The sequence below is a fragment of the Vicugna pacos genome, chromosome 28 (assembly GCF_048564905.1).
Source record: "Vicugna pacos chromosome 28, VicPac4, whole genome shotgun sequence".
NCBI classification, from domain to species: Eukaryota; Metazoa; Chordata; class Mammalia; order Artiodactyla; family Camelidae; genus Vicugna; species Vicugna pacos.
Window position 1 is genome coordinate 18,023,727 of NC_133014.1, and position 18,791 is coordinate 18,042,517.

Sequence of the window (18,791 nt, forward strand, 5' to 3'; positions counted from 1 at the left end):
CAAGGGCTCCCACAAGACCCTCCCTCTTTCAATTATCTATTGTGTAACATACCTCTTCCAAAGTTTGTACCTAACAGCAAGACTATTTTATTGTCTCTTGCAATTCCGTGGGTTGACTGAGCTCAGTCGAGTAGATCTTCTGCTCCCTGTGGTATTGACTGGAGTCATCTGGGGGCTTTACTGGGTTGGAATATGTGAGCTGACTCACTCACACGGTGGTCTTAATGTTGTCTGTTAGGTGGGAACTCAACTGGGGCTTTGATCAACGAGCCTACACATGGCTTCTCCACGTGGCTTGGGCTTCTCATAGCATGGTGGCTGAATCCGAAGAGGCAGTATCTCAAAAGCAAAAGCAGGGAGTGAAAACTACCGTTTCTCCTAAATGTTAGGCCCCAGACTGGCATGGCGTTATTTCTGCTATGTTCTATTTGTCAGTCAGTCACAGAACCGGCCCAGACTCAGAATTAGGAGTGAAGTCTGCCTCTAGATAGAGACAGTGACAAAGCATTTGCCATCACATTTAAGCCACCACATTCCCCAGTTTCCATTCCAAATATCACCCAAGGGGACTCTATGAAGCAAGGTAAATCTGTTAGCTTTTCCAAGGCTTGCCTGGTTTTTTGTTTCCTTTCTGTCCAGAGCTAGCCTGCCCATCTCCATGAAGTTTTCCTTTGGATACCTCTGCCCTTCGGAGGATCCCAGAACTGGCTGTCAGGATTGGCCATTGATCAGTGCCTCCGTGCAGTTTTATGACAACACAGTTATTTTTTGGTATCCACAGGGGATTGGTTCCAGGACCCCTTGAAGGTTCCAATGTGTTCAGATGCTCAAGTGCCTTCTATAAAATGGCATAGTATTTGCAAATGACCACTGCAAATCCTCCCGTGTACTTTAGATCATCACTTGATTACTTTTAACACCTAATACAATGGAAATGCTATATAATTAGTTGCTGGGTGTATAGCAAATTCAAGTTTTCCTTTTCAGAATGCTCTGGAAAATATTTTTGAACTGCAGCTGGTTGGACTGACAGACGTGGAACCGTGGGTGTGGAGGGCTGAATATACGTGCAGCTGTTACTTGACACTTTCCAGACCTGAGCCTCATCTTGTATGTACCTTCCCGTCGAGTGGGGCGTATGTGGCTGGGCTTTCGGCATTAACCGTTGCTGAGGAAGTGTTTTCTGACTTGAATACTGCACTGTGAGGAGGCAGCGGCTACATTACATTTCCATGACTGGTTTTATCTGTGCAGTAGTCATCTCATGTCCTGAACGGGCACCCTAGCTACCCATAAAATAAGAACTACTCCCAAGGGAAGCAGAGGGAACACGTGGCTGGCTGTTAACTTCATGTGTGAGCAGAAGCGTAGCCTTGAAGGACCTGACAGTGATATGAAGAGATTAATAGCGGAATCAATGTACAGTCTCTATCAAAAATGCATTCATTGGGGTATGACATGTGAATCAGGCTGAGGGAAGCATGCAGCTGAAAGATGATTATAGTCATAGGAATAGAAAGATGAAATATTCAAAGAAGATGGCGACAGGCCTGTAACTAACTTCAGATGTTAATATCACCTACCAAAAGGACTTAAAATAGAGCTGAAATTCAGAAATTAAAAATGGAAAAAGAAAAAAACGAAAATTTGCACGTTTCTTCGAGGAATACATCTAGGTGCTCTTGTGTGAGTCTCTCATGTGGTTACTACAGCCGTGGCTTTTCCTGTACGGCACAGCCACTTTAAAAACAAATCACGTGACATTACTTTTGACTAATTTTACTACATTCTCTGTAACTAATTGGTCATTTTTAAAATGTATGAGTAAACTTTATACTCCCTCTAAAAAAGGAAGGGGATTGGCATTTATTGAACATTCAGAGCCAAGCACAATACTGGGTTTACACGTCGCATTTCGTGTATTTTGATGCTCGTTGTACAAGTGGTGTTACTCCCGTCTGACAGACAAGGAAACCAAGCACTTAACTTGCTTTATCTCACAACCAGCACTGGAAAAGCCGGAACTGAATGCAGATCTGTCTGAGGCCAAGGTCCTTATCTTTCACTGGTACCATCCTACCTACAACTCCCTTGAAATGAAGCTATCTGGGTGAAAAAAGAGGGGGAACTGCTTAACTAGGAGCCGCGGTTTCTAGAGCATTTTAATCATAAACTCCCCACAGTGAGGGCGTGATTTGGGCGGCCTCTCCGCGTGCAGACATTCGCCACTTCCTAGGATAAAAGCTAAACCCTAACCCACCCGAGCGCCACTTTTCTCCTTTTGTTTTTAAACCCCCATGACTCTCGGTGGCTTTGGTTATAGACCCTGTCTGTGATTGCTCCCTTTTAAACAGCTTCTGGGCGCCGTGACGACATGCTTGGAAACACCATGGCATATTTGTGGTGATTAAACTTCACTGAAAAAATGTCTGGGTCCTAGGTTTCCACAGGCCCCGTGGCTCCATCATGGCCTGGGGGTCCCTATTTATGTCTCCGCTTGAGGAATCTCAAGAGAGTTCTTGGGCTCCTTCTCGTCAGCCTCAGAAGGGAGGGAAAGAATCCTGGCTGGGCATTTCCAGAGGGCTTCAAGGGGATCAAAGAGAGAAAAGCAAACACGGAGGGAAAATGTGCGATTTATTCTCGAAACAAAGTTACACTGGCAGCTCTCTCCTCCCCAGTACCATGTGCTTTCCTGGAAGGATCACCCACGTGCCTGCTTCCCCCGTAGGCTTTAACCCCTTCTCGCCTGTGGCCTGCAGCATCTGTCTTCCACTGCCTCTCAGCCAGGCTTTCAGTTCTTCACTGGCTGGGCGAGATTTAAAGAGATTAAAAGCACCCGTGAGAGAAAGTAGGTTAGCACAGCCGCTGCAAGTGCCCCTGTGAGCCACCCAGGCCCGCAGTTCAACCTAAATTCGGCCCTGTGAGTGGCATTCCTGCACCACAGCTGGGAGGGCCCCAAGCATCTTAGGGTCTCGTCCCCACGGAACGGAGGAGGAGGCTAAGCTGAAGGGAGGAGGCTGCCGAGTACAGGTGCTTTTCTTCTGGAGAGAAATCTTATTCATGTGTTTTCTCAGGGACACTTCTGCTCTTAATTAAGCAGTTGAACGAATTCACTGAGCACTGCACGGCAAGGTAACTTACTGAGAAGCTCTCTGGTGTCTTTTTCTCTTTGTTGTCAGCGCTTGTCTCTCCTCTGCACCAAGAAGGTAGGAAAACTCTCGTGTGCCCTTGTCTTTGGGGGCCTTTCCCTGCAGGGGTGAAAACGGACTTTCCAGGAGAAGACGACACCCTTACTCTTGGCTTTGTTTCGGCCACCTGTGCTCGTGAGGGGAACCGTGTGCCCTGTGCTGGCGCTGGAGTGGGGGCTTCGGGTTTTTGAGGGTGCACATCCTGACTGCAGGCTAAGGAGGTCCCTGAAAAGGAAAGAAAAACAAGGCTATTGAGGGTGCTCGTGAAGTGTGACTGCCCGGGGCTTCCTTTCCCACAGCACTCCCAGTGAGGGATGCTGAGGGGCAGGAGGAGGGGTGGGGTAGAGTAGAAACAGCTAAGCATTAAGGACTGCGGCCTTGAGAACCCCTGTGGAAAAATCCCAAGTCCCAGGCCTCATAAGAACCCGCCTCCTGGGTCCACGCAGGACTGGAAAATAAGCCTGGATGGGGACCAGTGCAGACAGAGTTTGGAGGGCCCTCTTTGCCAGGAACATACCCTTGACCCTGGGGAGGGAGCACGCCCCAGTAAGGACTGAGGTGAAATTTCCCTGTGGAGGGAGTAAAGAGCTCTGGGCAAATTAAATTCAGTTTAGAGAAATAAGTGTGATGGTTCTTGCACCCTAATCACATAGTAGCACCTACTGGGTACAAGGCACTGAGCCGAACTCTGGAGAACAAGCACCTACTGCCCTCACAGGTGAGGCAGCACGTTGCAGAGTTCACGATAAAGACATGTCGCAGATGCCAGGGACCCAGAAGGGAGTGTTTCCTCTAATTTGGCTCAGGGAAACCCTTCCAGAATTGCTCACCTTTTTCCCCTGACTCTTTAAAGATGAATTAGAATTCCTCAGGGGAGGATGGGGGTGGAGTTGAGAACATTCTGTACAAAGATACAGAAGTGTGAAATAACATGACAGGTTTAGGAAACAGGAAGGAGGCTGATACAGCTGAAGCATGACAGGTTGTTGCAGGATGGGTGGGTAAGGTTGGTGGGGCCGATCCCGAAGGGCTTTGCATCCCATGCTAAGGAGTCTAGACTTTATCCTTTAGAAGGTGGGCAACTCCTAAAGGATTTTAGTGACATTAACAGATGCATTATTACGAATCAAAGCCACTTAAGGAAGGTCACAAAGGAGGAATGACCACAAAGGTAAAAGAGATTCTGGGAGATGGGGAAACACAGAAGTGAAGGGAGAAGACTTTGTGAAGCAGAAAGTGACCATCAGTGGATAGTGCTGCCAAGAGGTGCCAACACAAGCTCAGGGACAAAGCTATAACTTTCATTTTCTTTTTTCTTTTTAATTGAGGTATAGTCAGCTTATGTTGTGTCAATTTCTGGTGCACAGCACAATTCTTCAGTCATACTTGAATGAATATATTCATTTTCATATTCTTTTTCACCATAGGCTACTACAAGATATTGAATATATTTCCCTGTGCTGTACAGTATAAACTTGTTTATCTATTTTATCTATACCAGTCAGTATCTGCAAATCTCAAATTCCCAGTTTATCCCTTCCCACTCCCCTCCCCCCGACAACCACAAGTCTGCATTCTATGTCTGTGAGTCTGTTTCTGTTTTCTATATAAGTTCATTTGTCTTTTTTTTTTTAGATTCCACATATGAGTGATATCACATGGTATTTTTCTTTCTTTTTCTGGTTTAATTCACTTAGAATGACATTCTCCAGGGCCATCCATGTTGCTGCAAATCACATTATTTTATCAGTTTTGAAGGCTGAGTAGTATTCCATCATATAAATATACCACAATGGTATCTTTATCCAGCCCTCTGTTGATGGACATTTTGGTGGTTTCCATGTCTTGGCTATTGTAAACAGTACTTCTATGAATGTTGGGGTGCAGGTGTCTTTTTGAGTTAGGGTTCCCTCTGGATATATGCCCAGGAATGAGATTGCTGGGTCCTATGGTAAATCTAATTTTAGTCTTTTGAGGACTCTCCGTACTGTTTGCCACAATGGCTGCACCAAACCGCATTCCCACGAACACTATAGGAGGGTTCCCTTTTCTCCACACCCTCTCCAGCATTTATCATTTGTGAACTTTTGCATGATGGCCATTCTGACTGGTGTGAGGTGATACCTCATTGTAGTTTTGAGTTGCATTTCTCTTATAATTAGTGATATTGAGCATTTTTTCATGTGCCTATTGGTCATTCGTATGTCTTCATTGGAGAATTGCTTGTTCAGGTCTTCTGCCCATTTAACTTGCATTTTCTTAAAGCACAACTGTTAACAGTTTTACTAGGCATGCTTCATAGTTCTAGTGCCTCATTTTTTAAATAATTAAAACTTCTCCATTTTACAGTAACTTCCTCTTTGTTAGAAAGAGACTGTTTTGTATGAACGATTTATTGAATGAAATTCTGCCCATGCTTATTTAAACTTGTTAGCCAAGATGAAAAAAGTAAAGGAGGTGTCAGCCTGGGCGCGACAATCTCCTTAAGGAAAATAAAGGGAATAAAACAAAAGCAAAATTTACACTCAGCTATGTTTACGGCTTAACTGGTGAACACGTTTTGATTTAAAACCTATCATTAATCAGAGGCAATGTTGTGTTGGGCAGCAGAAACTGGCTAGAGAAGTATTTTGATTTCCACTCTGTTACCTCAAGCAAGATAAAGTGGTTGAGCACAGAGGATTTCGACTTCTACTCTTCTGGCTGGGTCTGTGAGGAAGTGACTCAACGCGAGATAAGCCTCCACTTTGTAATAGAATAAAGACTTGCTTAATTGATATTTGTTCTCCATTATTTCATCCCCTTTGGGCATGTAACATTTTAAGAAAGGTAAGGGAGGTGATGAGCACACTGGAGGCTGGACGGGGCATGTACAGCTTAAGTTCCCTGAGCCTTTTAGTTTCACTGACATTTTTTGTACCAGTGCTTCCAGCATCCTCTTATAGTCCTCTGTACAGGTAAAGCGCCCCATTCTGCAAAGGAAGAGAAGGACTGAGCATGTTAATTTCATTACCTACATCTGGAAACTAGAACGCAGAGGGGGCACAACTGTCAACACTGATTTATGTGGTCATTAAAGGCATCCATCAGGCCTTGTAAAATACTGGTGAAAGGTTGGACTATAAATGAGTGGTGCTGCATTCTTCAACCTTGGTGTCTAGGAGCGGGTGTTAGTAGCTAATACTATCGAGTGACTAGTTCCATTTCATCGGGCTGTTGTGAGATGAACAAATTTAAATGCCACCTGCTTAATGACTATCCATGGGCCTTAACAGGCACCCCATTACTTTGCCAGGGAATGCAGTGGCAAAGTGAGAACATGGTTTAAAAAAAAGAAGGAAGGAAGGTAGGAAGGAAAGAAGGAAGAAACAAAGAAGCAAAGAAAGAAAGAGAAACTGTTTTACCTTTCCTGACTAATATTTTAAACAAGTACACATTTTTTTCCGGCTTACTTTTGTTAAGATGAATGAATATGAAATGACTGTAGGGCAGGACATTAAAAAAACAATTCTCAGCCTTCTGATTTTCCTAAAGTGACATCATTAGTGGTGACACACCGATCTCTCTGTCTGTACATCTATTAGCCTCTCATCAGGCCATGAGGCAATTTCTTTTGTCTTTCATTTTTCGATTTACATGACTGCCTTGCTCCAATGCTCCTGGAGATCATTTACTATTTCTGGAATTCATAACTGCTCGATGTCTGAAGGCTTCTTATAAACAACAGTGCCATCAGAGAAGGGACAAGGATTCTGGTTTCAATCGTTCGCGTTTTCTTGGGGTGGAACCGGAGGTCCTGCTCTTAGCAGTGTGGTGATGCCCTCTCTCACTCAAGGCTGAGTCCAGGGGTATTTGTTAGTTTGGCATCATCTTGACATGCTTTGGTCAAGAGAGAGATTTTAGTATCTTCCTCTTCCTGATGACTTTCGGCGATCATCCATTACTAAACTGAGAGCCTTCCTATTTTGCAGGCTCCTCACCTGTCAGGACCCAGGCTTTGTCTCTGCATTTCCTGCTGAAGTGGTTCTCTATCCTGACTGCACATTCTAGTTACCTGCAGAGGTTAAAAAAAAAAAAACAAAAAACGGGGGGCCCACACCTAGAAATTCTGATTCAGTTGGTCTGGTCTGGACCCCAGCTTGGTATTTCAGAATACTCCTCAGTGAGGCTTGGGTATAGCCTGCAGCAAGGTTGCTTATGGTGTCTGGAACAAGTCCCTGTGAAGAGCGGGTGGCTCCAGGAAATGGCAGTTAAATTGAAACACATTGGAAAATGGGCTACACAGGGCCAGATGATTTTGGGAGAGGACATATCTGGGCATACTTCACTGCTGGCATCTTTTTTTTTAAATTTTATTTTATTGAGGTATAGTCAGTTTACAATGTTGTGTCAGTTTCCAGTGTAGAACACAATTTTTCAGTTATACAGGAACATACATATATTCATTGTCGCATGCTTTTTCGCTGTGAGCTAACACAAGATCTTGTATACATCTCCCTGTGCTGTACAGTATAATCTTGTGTATCTATTCTACATATGCCTGTCAGTGTCTACAGATTTCTAACTCTCAGTCTGTCCCTTCCAGCCCCCCTCCCCCTCTGGCAACCGCAAGTTTGTGTTCTATGTCTGTGAGTCTGTTTTCTGTTTTGTATTTATGTTCATTTGTCTTTTTCTTTTCTTCCTTTCTTTTTTTTTTTCTTTTTTCTATTTTTTTTAGAGTCCGCATATGAGCGATCTCATATGGTATTTTTCTTTCTCTTCCTGGCTTACTTCACTTAGAATGACATTCTCCAGGGACATCCATGTTGCTGCAAATGGCGTTATGTTGTCGGTTTTTATGGCCGAGTAGTATTCCACTGTATAAATATACCACATCTTCTTTATCCAGTCATCTGTTGATGGACATTTAGGCTGTCTCCATGTCTTGGCTATTGTAAATAGTGCTGCTATGAACATTGGGGTGCAGGTGTCATTTTGAAGTAGGGTTCCTTCTGGATATATACCCAGGAGCAGGATTCCTGGGTCATATGGTAAGTCCATTCCTAGTCTTTTGAGGAATCTCCATGCTATTTTCCACAGTGGCTGCACCAAACTGCATTCCTACCTCACGGCTGGCATCCTGTAGTACCTTAAGCAGCTCCTCATTTGGGGGTAAAACCACAGGGGCCTGAAGGTCTCACCTTAGCTCAGCTGGTGGCTCCGGTTTGTATTATGGTCTCCCCTTCGGTGCTGTGCCTAGTTTCCTCAACAGTAAAATGGAAATAATCAAAGTTTGAGGCTGTATTTTTGTTTAAGGCAAAAACCAGCACCAGAAAAATTTGCCACAGTGAGCTTTGTACGAAATCATGCAAACCCGGGTGGGAGTTTGGGAAGCGGAAGCAGCAGAAATGTGTTTGGGGTCCTTGTCGAAGCTGATCAGTAGGGCTCAGTGATGATGTGGACTTAGGGATCCTCCCACCCAGGATCGCGACATTAGTGTTGCTGAAGAAATAAATGCCACAGCCTCCCCTGGCTGAGGCTGAAACTACCACTCCTCCTTCGTGTGGAGTGAAGGGGCTCTGAGGGCTAGACCTCTCCTATGAGCTGGACGTGCTGCTGGCCAGGACACCAGGGTGCAGGATGGTGGAGCCCTGCTCTTAACCACCAGCGCTGTGGTAGTCCTGAACGCCCTGCAGGGAGGCCCAGGTCTGCTGGGATGCACATCAGCAAGAGTGCTCACACTGAGCTTGGTTCGCAGCTCTGGGCCTGGAGCCACGCGTGGAGCAGCTACTTTAGGTGCTGGGGTCCTGGGATGAGCCTCCTTCCCCTTCTAACCCCTGCCTCTGGCTGCGACTGGAGCTGCGCACTCCAGTTACACACAAGGACTCCCTCCTGCACAAGGACTCCCTCCTGCCTGCGCCCCTGCCCGGCTCATCTCCCTCCTGCCTGTGCCCCTGCCCAGCTCATCCTGTGTGGCTCAGACCCAGCTTGTGTTCCTATCCACCTCAGCTCTAAGTCCCGTGACCGGGGGAGTAGCTGCACAAGGTAGCCCCTGAGCAAATCCCCTGGCCCAGCAGAGGGTCTTAGTACCCCTTCTCACATCCGATCCAAAGTCTGAATTGTTCTGCTATTATTTAATTATGTCCCCCTAGAGATGGAAAATACAGGCTCCCCTCTTTTATGATAGTTATGCCACTAGTGATGTACTGGACCCTCTCATTTTGGGATAAATCTCCACAGTGCTTTTGGTTTCCCTTAACTGTCCACAGTTTATCTCTCCTCATCTCAGGCTACGGAGGATCAAGCCACACATAGTGTCTTAGTAAAAGTCAATCACAGACAACTTATGGGATTGGTGGAAAAGTGAGGCACAGAGAGTTTTGATGATTGCATAACTGTAAGAAGTGAGTGGGACCTGAAATGAGGACTTTCCTTCCCATGGAAAGGGTCATGGTGAATGTGGAAAGTTGTGGTATTAAAGTGTAGCTCTTGAGAAACCTGGGTTGCTGGAACAAACAGATCTTCACTTCATGAAATCTCAGTTTTCTCATCTATAAAATATGAAAAACAAGAGTACTTAACATGTCAAGATGCTGTGAAGATTAAAAGAATTATATGTGTAAAGGACTGGTGCAGGGTTGGGCACCTAAGAGGCTCTTGTTAGTAAGTAAGGCAGTAAGTGCACACACATGCAACCATGAAGTGGGTAGCTTTGAAGAGTTCCTTCCAAGGCTTAACCATAGTCCACAGGTCTCCTGAGATAGCTGTTCTGGAAGCATCCATTTCTATAGGATCCTGGAGCAGTCACTCCGCAGCTCTTCCCTCAGGTTGGTTTCTATGCAAGGATGTATGCTTTGGAGAATGACCCCAAAAGGGCTCTCTGGCCACTTAGGTCCAGCTGCACAACCAGAGGCAGGGGCTGCCCTCGTGGCAGTTCTCACCCCTTTATATCTACGACTCCTGAGACCAGATGGAGTGCATGGTTCTCCAGTATCTTCTTCATTATAGTGATATGAGGTGATCCTAAGCAGAGCATTTAGCCCAATGCCTGGTGTGTACTAAGCCTGCAACAAATGTTGGCAGTTCTTAATAGTAGTAATTTTTAATCCAAAGCTGGGTCCATGGGTCAGAGTGCTTCCAAATGTCTTTCCTCCAGTTTAGGGAGCAAGCGAATAGGCTCTGGGTTAGGGCCAATCTATGGAAAGTCTCTGACACCTACTAACATTTGTGTCTTCTTTCTTTCTCTTTCCTTCCTTCCTTTCTTTCTTTCTTTCTTTCTTTCTTTCTTTCTTTCTTTCTTTCTTTCTTTCTTTCTTTCTTTCTTCTTTCTTTCTTTCTTCCTTTTCTTTAATTTTTCTTTTCTTTTCTTTCTTTCACATTTATTGAGCACCACTGATTTGTATTGCTCTTTGCTCAGCACACAATTCTCTGACTTCTGGTGTTCATCCATGGCAGTTACACTGGGCTGGTACAAATAGTGTTACACCAAGAAAACCCACTTCTCAATACCACTTCTCTGTCTCCCTGCTGATAAAGCTGGAGAGTTAGGAGGAGCTCTGATCACGGCAACTTACAAGCCAGGGTGTGAAATCTGGAGTTAGTTATGTATGTATTTGACAGATAAGGAAACTGAGGTCTGAGAGCGGAGTATTTGCCCAAGTTCAGAGAGTACTCTGCTGGCCATCTGGGGCTAGAATCTGGTTCCCTGATCAGTTTAGGAGACAAGGGCCCTTTTCAGCAGGTCAGCTGCCTCTGTATGAGAGTGACATGACTAGTCTTTTATATTTTCATCTACACATAGGTGTTCTTTTCTGAAGAGGTGCATTTCAAAACTAAATGAAGTAGTTCTTGAATAAATCTAGAATGGTTGTTCTCAGCTCTGACTGTATTAGATCATCTGAGAAGCATTTAAAAAAATACTGATCTTGAAGTCCTACACCAGACCAATTAAATAAGCATTTGTGGGAGCAGGGGCCTCAGACTGGTTTTTAAAGCTCTCCAGGTGTTCCTAATGTACAGTCAGGGATCCATGGTCTAATATCCAATCACTCTAATATACAGTCAGTGGTCTAGAGATCAGTGCTTTCAAAATTCTAATGCACATTTTAATTATCTGGAGATCTTATTAAAATGCAGATTCTGACTCAGTACATTAAGTGGGACTGGAAAGTTCCCATATCTAACAAGCTCCCAGTTCATGGTAATACTGCCAGTTCCCAGACCACACTTGGAATAGCCTCTCCAGAAGGTGCTCTGGATACTGGTCATCCAGTGGTCACTAGTTACTCCAGCCAGAGGCCAGGAAATCACCTCTTTCCTTCATCCTCTCAATCCGCACCCTATCAGCTCTCGTCGATTCCACCCACTGCTCCCTGCAGCTCCTGTCCTCTCTTAATAGACTGGGCGACGTTCTCTTCCATGTTCGTCCACCGTCACTCCCCAACCGGGCTGTGCTCTCTGCTAGATCGTCTCCTCATGGGGCTTTTTTGACTCCTTCTTGGCACTGCGCACGCCGGTTTTACTCTGTAGAAAGCTCTTCCAGGCCTTGACCTACCTCTTAAGAGACCACAGAATCCCTGGACCCCTGCTGCCCGCACTAGTCACGTACGACCACTGACTGTCTGGGAACAGTATGCCCTTCTGATTCTTCTCTAAGTTTCCGGCGCCCAGCTGAGAGCCTATCAGCCTAACGGTTGTTGAATTTAAGAACGAAAACCCCAGCTCTGAATGAGCAAGCCAAACAAAGGCCTCAGCTGCTCTGCTTCCGATCAAAATGAACATTCCTTTAAGATTATGCATCAGGTTTTAAACTCCCCACCTGGAAAAAAAAAAGTTGACCAAACTCAACAAAGTAAGTATTATTTCCCGTAGTTTAATGGGAGCTCAAAGCAGGCGACAGGACAGGAAGGAGAGCATGGATGCGGGCGGCCGCTTGGGGGTCTGCTTCCAAACCTGGCCCGTCCCAGCAGAGGGAAGGGGTAGAGCTCCGGGCCAGGGTGGGGACAGCCGCCGGGGAACCCTCCAGGGCCCTGCACACGGTCAGGAGCGCTCAAGGGAGGACGGAGCGCGGGAGCTCGCACCGACTCGATGCGGAGGGAGGCGCCGCCGCCCGCCGCAGCCAGTCAGGTTCCGCGTCTCTCCAGCGCCCACAGGGGCCGCTCGCCGGGGGAAGGGGGCGGGGGCGGGGGGAGAGGGCAGTCCCGGGCAGAGGGGGTGGAGTGGAGGGGGAGACCGAAGGAAATGAGGCAACCCTTTCCTCCCGCGGACTCGCGCGCCTCCGGCGTCTGCGGGGCGCGGCGCTGCCGCCCGGGACCCCGCGCCCCGCGCCAGCCGCGGCGAGTCCCCCGCTGGGACTTCTTCCCCAGGCGCCGGTGCCAGCCTGGTGGCGTCCTTCCCTTAGGGATCGGCTCTGGTCCCCCGGCTCGGGCCCCGGCGCCCGGACCTCAGACCCCGGAAGTGCGCGCCGGCGGTGCCAGCGAAGGTAAGCGGCGCCGGTGAGCGCGCTCGGGGCGGGGGGCGCCCGGCATCCCCGGCGGGCCCTGGCCTGGCCGCATCGGCCCCTCTTCGGAAACACCGGAGCACTGCTGACCCCCTGCCCGGGTGTTCCAGGCTGGGCCCCCCGGGACTTCGCTTCCCAGCACTTTCTCCCTCTCTCTCTCTCCTCGCACTTTCCTGTTGCCTCCGCCCCGCTTTTTCTGGTGCCAACAGCTCTGCTCCCTGCTTAAGCAGTGCGGCTTCGGAGAGCGAGAGAGAGTCCTTTAAAATCTCGGCGCCGCTCTCCTCCTCCGCCTCTGGGACCGGGGGCTGAGCATGCGGGCCCCGCGACACTGTCTGGCTTTGACCCGGGCCTGCCGGGTGCGACCCTGCGCGAAGTCTCCGTGGCTCACGTTGAACTCATTTACCTGGCTCCTTGTAAGCACTCGGCTGGCCACATGCTTTTGGCGACCCGCAGGACCCTGAAGTCAAAGCGGATTGGGGAGTGAAAAGGCGCTTGGGGCCCCTGTAGCCTCAGGGAGACGCTCTGCTAGTGGAGAGGGGCGCCGTCAGCTCCTTGCCCTTCTGTTTGGGGTTCCCAAGAATTGGCGTGTAGAGGTGGGGAGGAGCACTGGATATGGGACGCACGTGGGACATGGAGGTAACGAGGCTGGCTTGGAAGGAGAGGACAGCCAACCACTTCGTGCTAGCTTGCCATTTTGCTCTTACTGACTGCCTGAGTTCTCACATTGAAGCCTCTGATTAGGAACTCCTATCCCTAGTTTACAAACGGGCAAAATGACGTGCAGAGGTTCAGTAATGCCACCAGGGCCGTAAAGCTGAGAAGGGGCCCAGCCAGGATCTGGGAGTGGGTTGCTCTGTACCGCACATCCCATGCCCAGCCCTAAGGGTTCCTCTGTCCGGTCTGAGTAGGATCCTACCGTTGGCTTATACTATGGGGGACTGGGCTTTTTCCACTTTGAGCAAATACATCTTGATTCCATTCAAATCCAGATGATTTATTTAGTACCTGCTGTCCTCACAGTTCAGTGGTAAGCACTGGTGTTTCACCTTTGACCCTCACTCTTTCATCCTTTTCCCATCATCCATCCAGCCTGTCACCAAATATGTAATTCTTCCCCAAAAGGCTGGCTTGAGTCTCTCTCCCCAAAAGGCATTAAGCTTAATGGCTAAGATCCCAAGCCCTGGAGTGAGACCATCAGCGTTTGAATCCTGGAGCTTTCTGTGTCTGGATTTCCTCATCTGTAAAGTAAGGATGGGAGGATTTAAAGCAGTGGCTCTCAACTAGGGTTTTGGTTTTGCCTCCCAGATGACATCTGGCAATGTCTAGGAACATTCCTGGCTATTAACATGTAAGTGGGGAAGGATGCTATTCATCTGATGGGCAGAGACCAGGGATGGTGCTAAGCATCCTGGGATGCACAGGACAGCTCCGCACAACAAAGAATTATCCCACTCTAGTGGTGCTTGCTGACGATGAGAAACCACTGTGTTAATGTATCAGTTGATGAAGAGCACTGTCATTCCCAACTCTCATCCTCTTACCTGCTTCAGTTTGGCTGATCATACCAGCCTCTGTCCCAAATTCCCCCTCATTCCAGTGCTAGAATTCTATTGTTAAAAACACTGCCACAAATGATAAATGCTAGAGAAGGTGTGGAGAAAAGGGAACCCTCCTACAGTGTTGGTCGGAATGCAGTTTGGTGCAGTCACTGTGAAAAACAGCATGGAGATTCCTCAAAAGGCCACAAACAGACTTACCATATGACCCAGCACTCCCACTCCTGGGCATATATTCAAAGAGAACCCTAATTCAAAAAGACACCTGCACCCCAACATTCATAGAAGTACTGTTTACAATAGCCAAGACATGGAAACCACCAAAATGTCCATTAACAGAGGACTGGATAAAGATACCATTGTGGTATATTTATACAATGGAATACTACTCAGCCTTCAAAAATGATAAAATAATGCCATTTGCAGCAACATGGATGGCCCTGGAGAATGTCATTCTAAGTGAAGTAAGCCAGAAAGAGAAAGAAAAATACCACATGATATCACTCAAATCTGGAATCTTAAAAAAAAAAAAGACAAATGAACTTATATATAAAACAGAAACAGACTCACAGGCATAGAATACAGACTTGTGGTTGCCAGGGGGGAGGGGGGTGAGAAGGGATAAACTGGGAGTTTGAGATTTGCAGATACTGACTGGTATATATAAAATAGATAAACAAGTTTATACAGTATAGGACAGGGAAGTATATTCAATATCTTGTAGTAGCTTATGGTGAAAAAGAATATGAAAATGAATATACGTATACTTAGATATGACTGAAGCATTGTGCTGTGCACCAGAAATTGACACACTGTAAACCAACTATACCACAATAAAAAAAAAATTAAAAAAAAAACCCACTGCAGGCCATGCTACTACACTGCCTTAATAACCTTGTTGGGCTCCCTGTGCTAATGGAAGGGACAGGAATCTGGTTGTGTTTTACAAGCACCAGAGATAGATCCTGTGCATATTAAAGTTTGAGAATCACTGTCTTACAGAAGAAAAACTAACCTCCGACGTTGGCATACATTGCCTGTTCACGCTGGTGTCGACTTACCTTCCCAGACTCACCTTATGACACTTCCTCCCGTTACTATTCTCCTGGTGTTCTAGGTCTTGACTTTTTGGAATGCCCTTCCTCCTCCATGGCTGGCAAATCCCTCATCATTCTTTGAGACTACAGCTCAAGTACCCCTCTGGGTGAAGTGTTCTTTAGTTCCAGGAGATGGCTCAGCTCTGTCCCTCCCTGCTACCCCAGCCCCAGCCCCTTTTTTCTTTCATTGTGTCTCTTGTAGTGTCTACTGCCCTGTATAAGGGATCGCCTGCCTGGTCACGTGTACCTGGAACGTAGTACAGTGCTGTGTTCACGGTGGTGGCTAAGCTTGTAGGCTTTGGAGTCAGGCTGCCCACTTTCAAGTCCCAGTTCTGCCATTTATTAACTCTGTGACCTTAAGCACTTTGACTTAGTCTCTCAAACGGTTTTTAATAAAATAGAAAGAAGCAGTCTGCCTTCTCTACAGACTGTGACTGACTGATGGGATAATGATTGCTCATCTTAATACTGAGTGCCTGCTCTGTGCCAGGACATGGTTCAAGTTTGGCATTTTATATTTTAATCACTTAATCTTTATTTATGAGGACCATACAAAGTTAGTACTGGTATTACCCTATCCTCCAGGCAAAGAAATGAAGGCACAAAGACGCCACATGGTTTCCCCGAAGTGGTAGGCCACTTTGAGTGGTAGGCCAGGATTCACAGAGACATCCGAATTGCAAAACACACACTCTTCACACTATGCAGGTGAAGGGCTTAATCCAGTGGTCCACATACAGTAAGTGCTCTGTAAACATGAGCTGGAGTTTGTTGTGTACATTAATAAGAGTCAAAGTCCATCGGCTTTTTCAGCTGCACCACACTTGTGGTCTAAGACTGTGCCGTTATTTTTACACCTCCCGTTCCTTTCCCCTCCTCCTTGCCCCTAACCCAGTCTCAGAAGGACGAGACATTGGGGTCTATCTCCTGTCACAGCTCTAGGTCAGCACCAATGAACCTGATGCCAAATGAAGTCTTAAGTGTGTCTGACCAGGGTCAGATCAGCATTAACTCTTTGGGGAGGGGCTCATGGAGTCAGCACACCTGCCTGGAGGAGAGAGGTGCAGACTTAGGGTCAGGAGCTACCTGACTCCGGCTTTGTCCTTTCTAAGCACGTGCCCTTTGCAGTGTGCACCTAGCACATAAATACTGGGTTAAATTAATCAGCGGGTGTGGGATGGATGGATGAATGACACCAGCTGGGTCTCCCACCTTATACTTGATGAGATACAGAGTATACTTTCTCTCTACGTGTTATAAAGAACATTTATATATTAAAGATAAAACTTAAGGATTTAATGACTCCCGTGGAATTTTGGAAAGCCAGGTTGGAACCTGTCACTGACTCCCTGTCTGAGTCATGTGTGACATTGGATACGAGGTTACAGTGGATCACTTCACCGACTTGGAGTCTTTTGTTTCCCTGAATGAAGCCCTGCTTTTGGAACTTGAACCCTTACCTTGCTGGTCCATTGGCTGCTTGCTGCATAGGCCAGACCTCCGTGCACGAATACTTGCACATTTGTGTGCTCTGGTTTCTTTCACAGCGACCCACACAGCTGTGACCCCCTTGAGTTTGCTTGTTTTGGTAGGCTGTCCCCAAAACTTCAGTGGAATGAGGTTACTTGGTGTGTGCAAGGCCTTGCAGTCTTGCTAGGGGTCACAGAAATCCTCTGATAGGGCTGCTTTCGAGAATGGAGCAGGGTGAGGGTGCCCCCACCCATCAACACGTTAGCGACCCCTCAAGGCCCCTGTAGCACTGCCTTCTCCCTTCAGACCCAGACTCTTACTGTCTTCTGGCGTTATCCCCTTTCCTGGGTCACAAGTTGACTGATCTGAGAAACAGATTCCCCCAGGGTGCTAACAGTTGGAGCCAGAGTCTGACCCAAGGTCTCTGGGGCACCACTTGCATTTTCACTGCGGCTTTTAAGGCCTGATCCAGAAGATGAACTAGCCCAGGAGGGAGTGTCAGGCCCAGCCCCAGGTTTTCAGGCCTCTGGTGCCATCCCCTTGCTGCCATGTTGGGCGGCACCTCTTAGCTGACCAGCAGTCCGATTCCCAGTGACGCTGGCTCCTGCTTGCGTGTGGAGTTCTGCGGAGAGGTGCCTCACCCTGCTTAGGCCGTGAGCTGTGTTCGCTGTGAAACGCCCCGCACTGTCTGACTCTATATGATGCCCTTTGAGGTTCCATAAGGGGCGTTTAGTCTAGAGTGGACCATACACGGTGATGGGATCTTGAGGAGTGAGGGTGCGTTTGGAATATGGGTGGGGGGAGTAGCTCTGTGCTGGTGCCAGAGACACAGCCGTGAGGAGGACGTGCTCCTTATCATTAAGGTCACAGTTCATGATGTGTGATGGACACATAAGCAGGTCACCAGAGTATGATAAGTGGGATGAAGAGACCTGAGCAGAGACCTGGGAGCTCAGAGGAGCCAGCCATCACTGACAGACAGGAAGCAGCACGTGCCTGGGATTGAGCCCGTGGACGGCCTGACAGATGTGTGGGTGTGTGGTGACCGGGAGGCTAGAGGAGGTGGTGGTGATGGGCTGGGCCTTCGAGCGGGATCTGTCTCTGCGTGTTGGGAGCCAGTGGAGCGGGCAGTTAAAGCTCAGGTGTGCTGAGCTCTTTGGTGGCTCTGCCTCCTGCTTCCTCCAGGGGCAGTGGGACCAGAGCCCAGGGGCTGGGGGAGGGACACTGTCTCCAGTAAGCAAAGAAACCGCAGTCGCCAGGCTGTGCTTAGTGGTTGTGGGTGGTGGTTTTGTTTTATTTTATTTTTCAAAGCCCTAGCTGATGAACCGTGTGGATGGCCCCTCCCAGGTCTGGGCTTTTGAACATTACCTTCAGAGATCCAAAGGTCTGTATGAATCGGTAAGTAATTGCTAAGTTTCTCTGGACTTAGGGAGAAAGAAGGGAGAGAGACTCTGAACTTCGAGAGGGAGGAAGAATGGAGAGAGAGTGAGAGACAGAGGAAGAGAGAGCACACCTGATTGACTGATTGATCAATTCTGTGTTACATAAAATCAGCACGAGACCCAGATCAACCATCAGGACTGACACATTTCCCAGGAATCACGTTCACATCTACAGCCCTTCTCTTTGATCCCAAAGTCTTTTGCCAAAGCTCACCACAGGTGACGGGAACAATATGCTTGTTGGCTTCTTTAATCTATTTATCACTTAGTGACCCCCTGGCACGTAGGAGACACTTAGTAAGTGGTAAGTGAGTGCGTGAATGCCCTAGGTCACATCCTGACCTTCAAGGTGCTAACGGCTCAAATGGGGACAAAGACAAGAAAATCAACACAGCGCAGTGGAGTAAACCTGTGACAGAGAAGATACAGGTGCAGAGGAAGGCGGTCCAGCCGGGGGTCAGGGAACGGAGGCCGAGGGAAGGGACGTCTCCCTGCGGAACATCCTTCCTGCAGGGAAGGTGGTCCCGTGGGTGGTTCCTAGTGGTCAGCTACAATAGGAG

At 47.6% G+C, this 18,791-nt stretch overlaps 1 protein-coding gene across 6 annotated transcripts in view; it reads left to right on the forward strand.

Annotated features, from left to right (window-relative positions):
* Nucleotides 1-18,791, forward strand: part of EVA1A (eva-1 homolog A, regulator of programmed cell death) — a 110,549-nt gene that overhangs the window by 21,060 nt on the left and 70,698 nt on the right. For 3 of the 6 annotated variants that reach the window (XM_072951568.1, XM_072951573.1, XM_072951572.1), the window contains exon 1: nucleotides 12,397-12,648. The exons of 1 other annotated variant lie outside the window; for it this stretch is intronic. The gene's annotated coding sequence lies outside the window, so the exon portion shown is untranslated. Of the gene's footprint in view, nucleotides 1-12,396; nucleotides 12,649-18,100; nucleotides 18,188-18,218; nucleotides 18,451-18,791 lie in introns of those variants that run through there. 2 more of the 6 variants (XM_072951569.1, XM_072951570.1) reach the window with 2 other exon arrangements.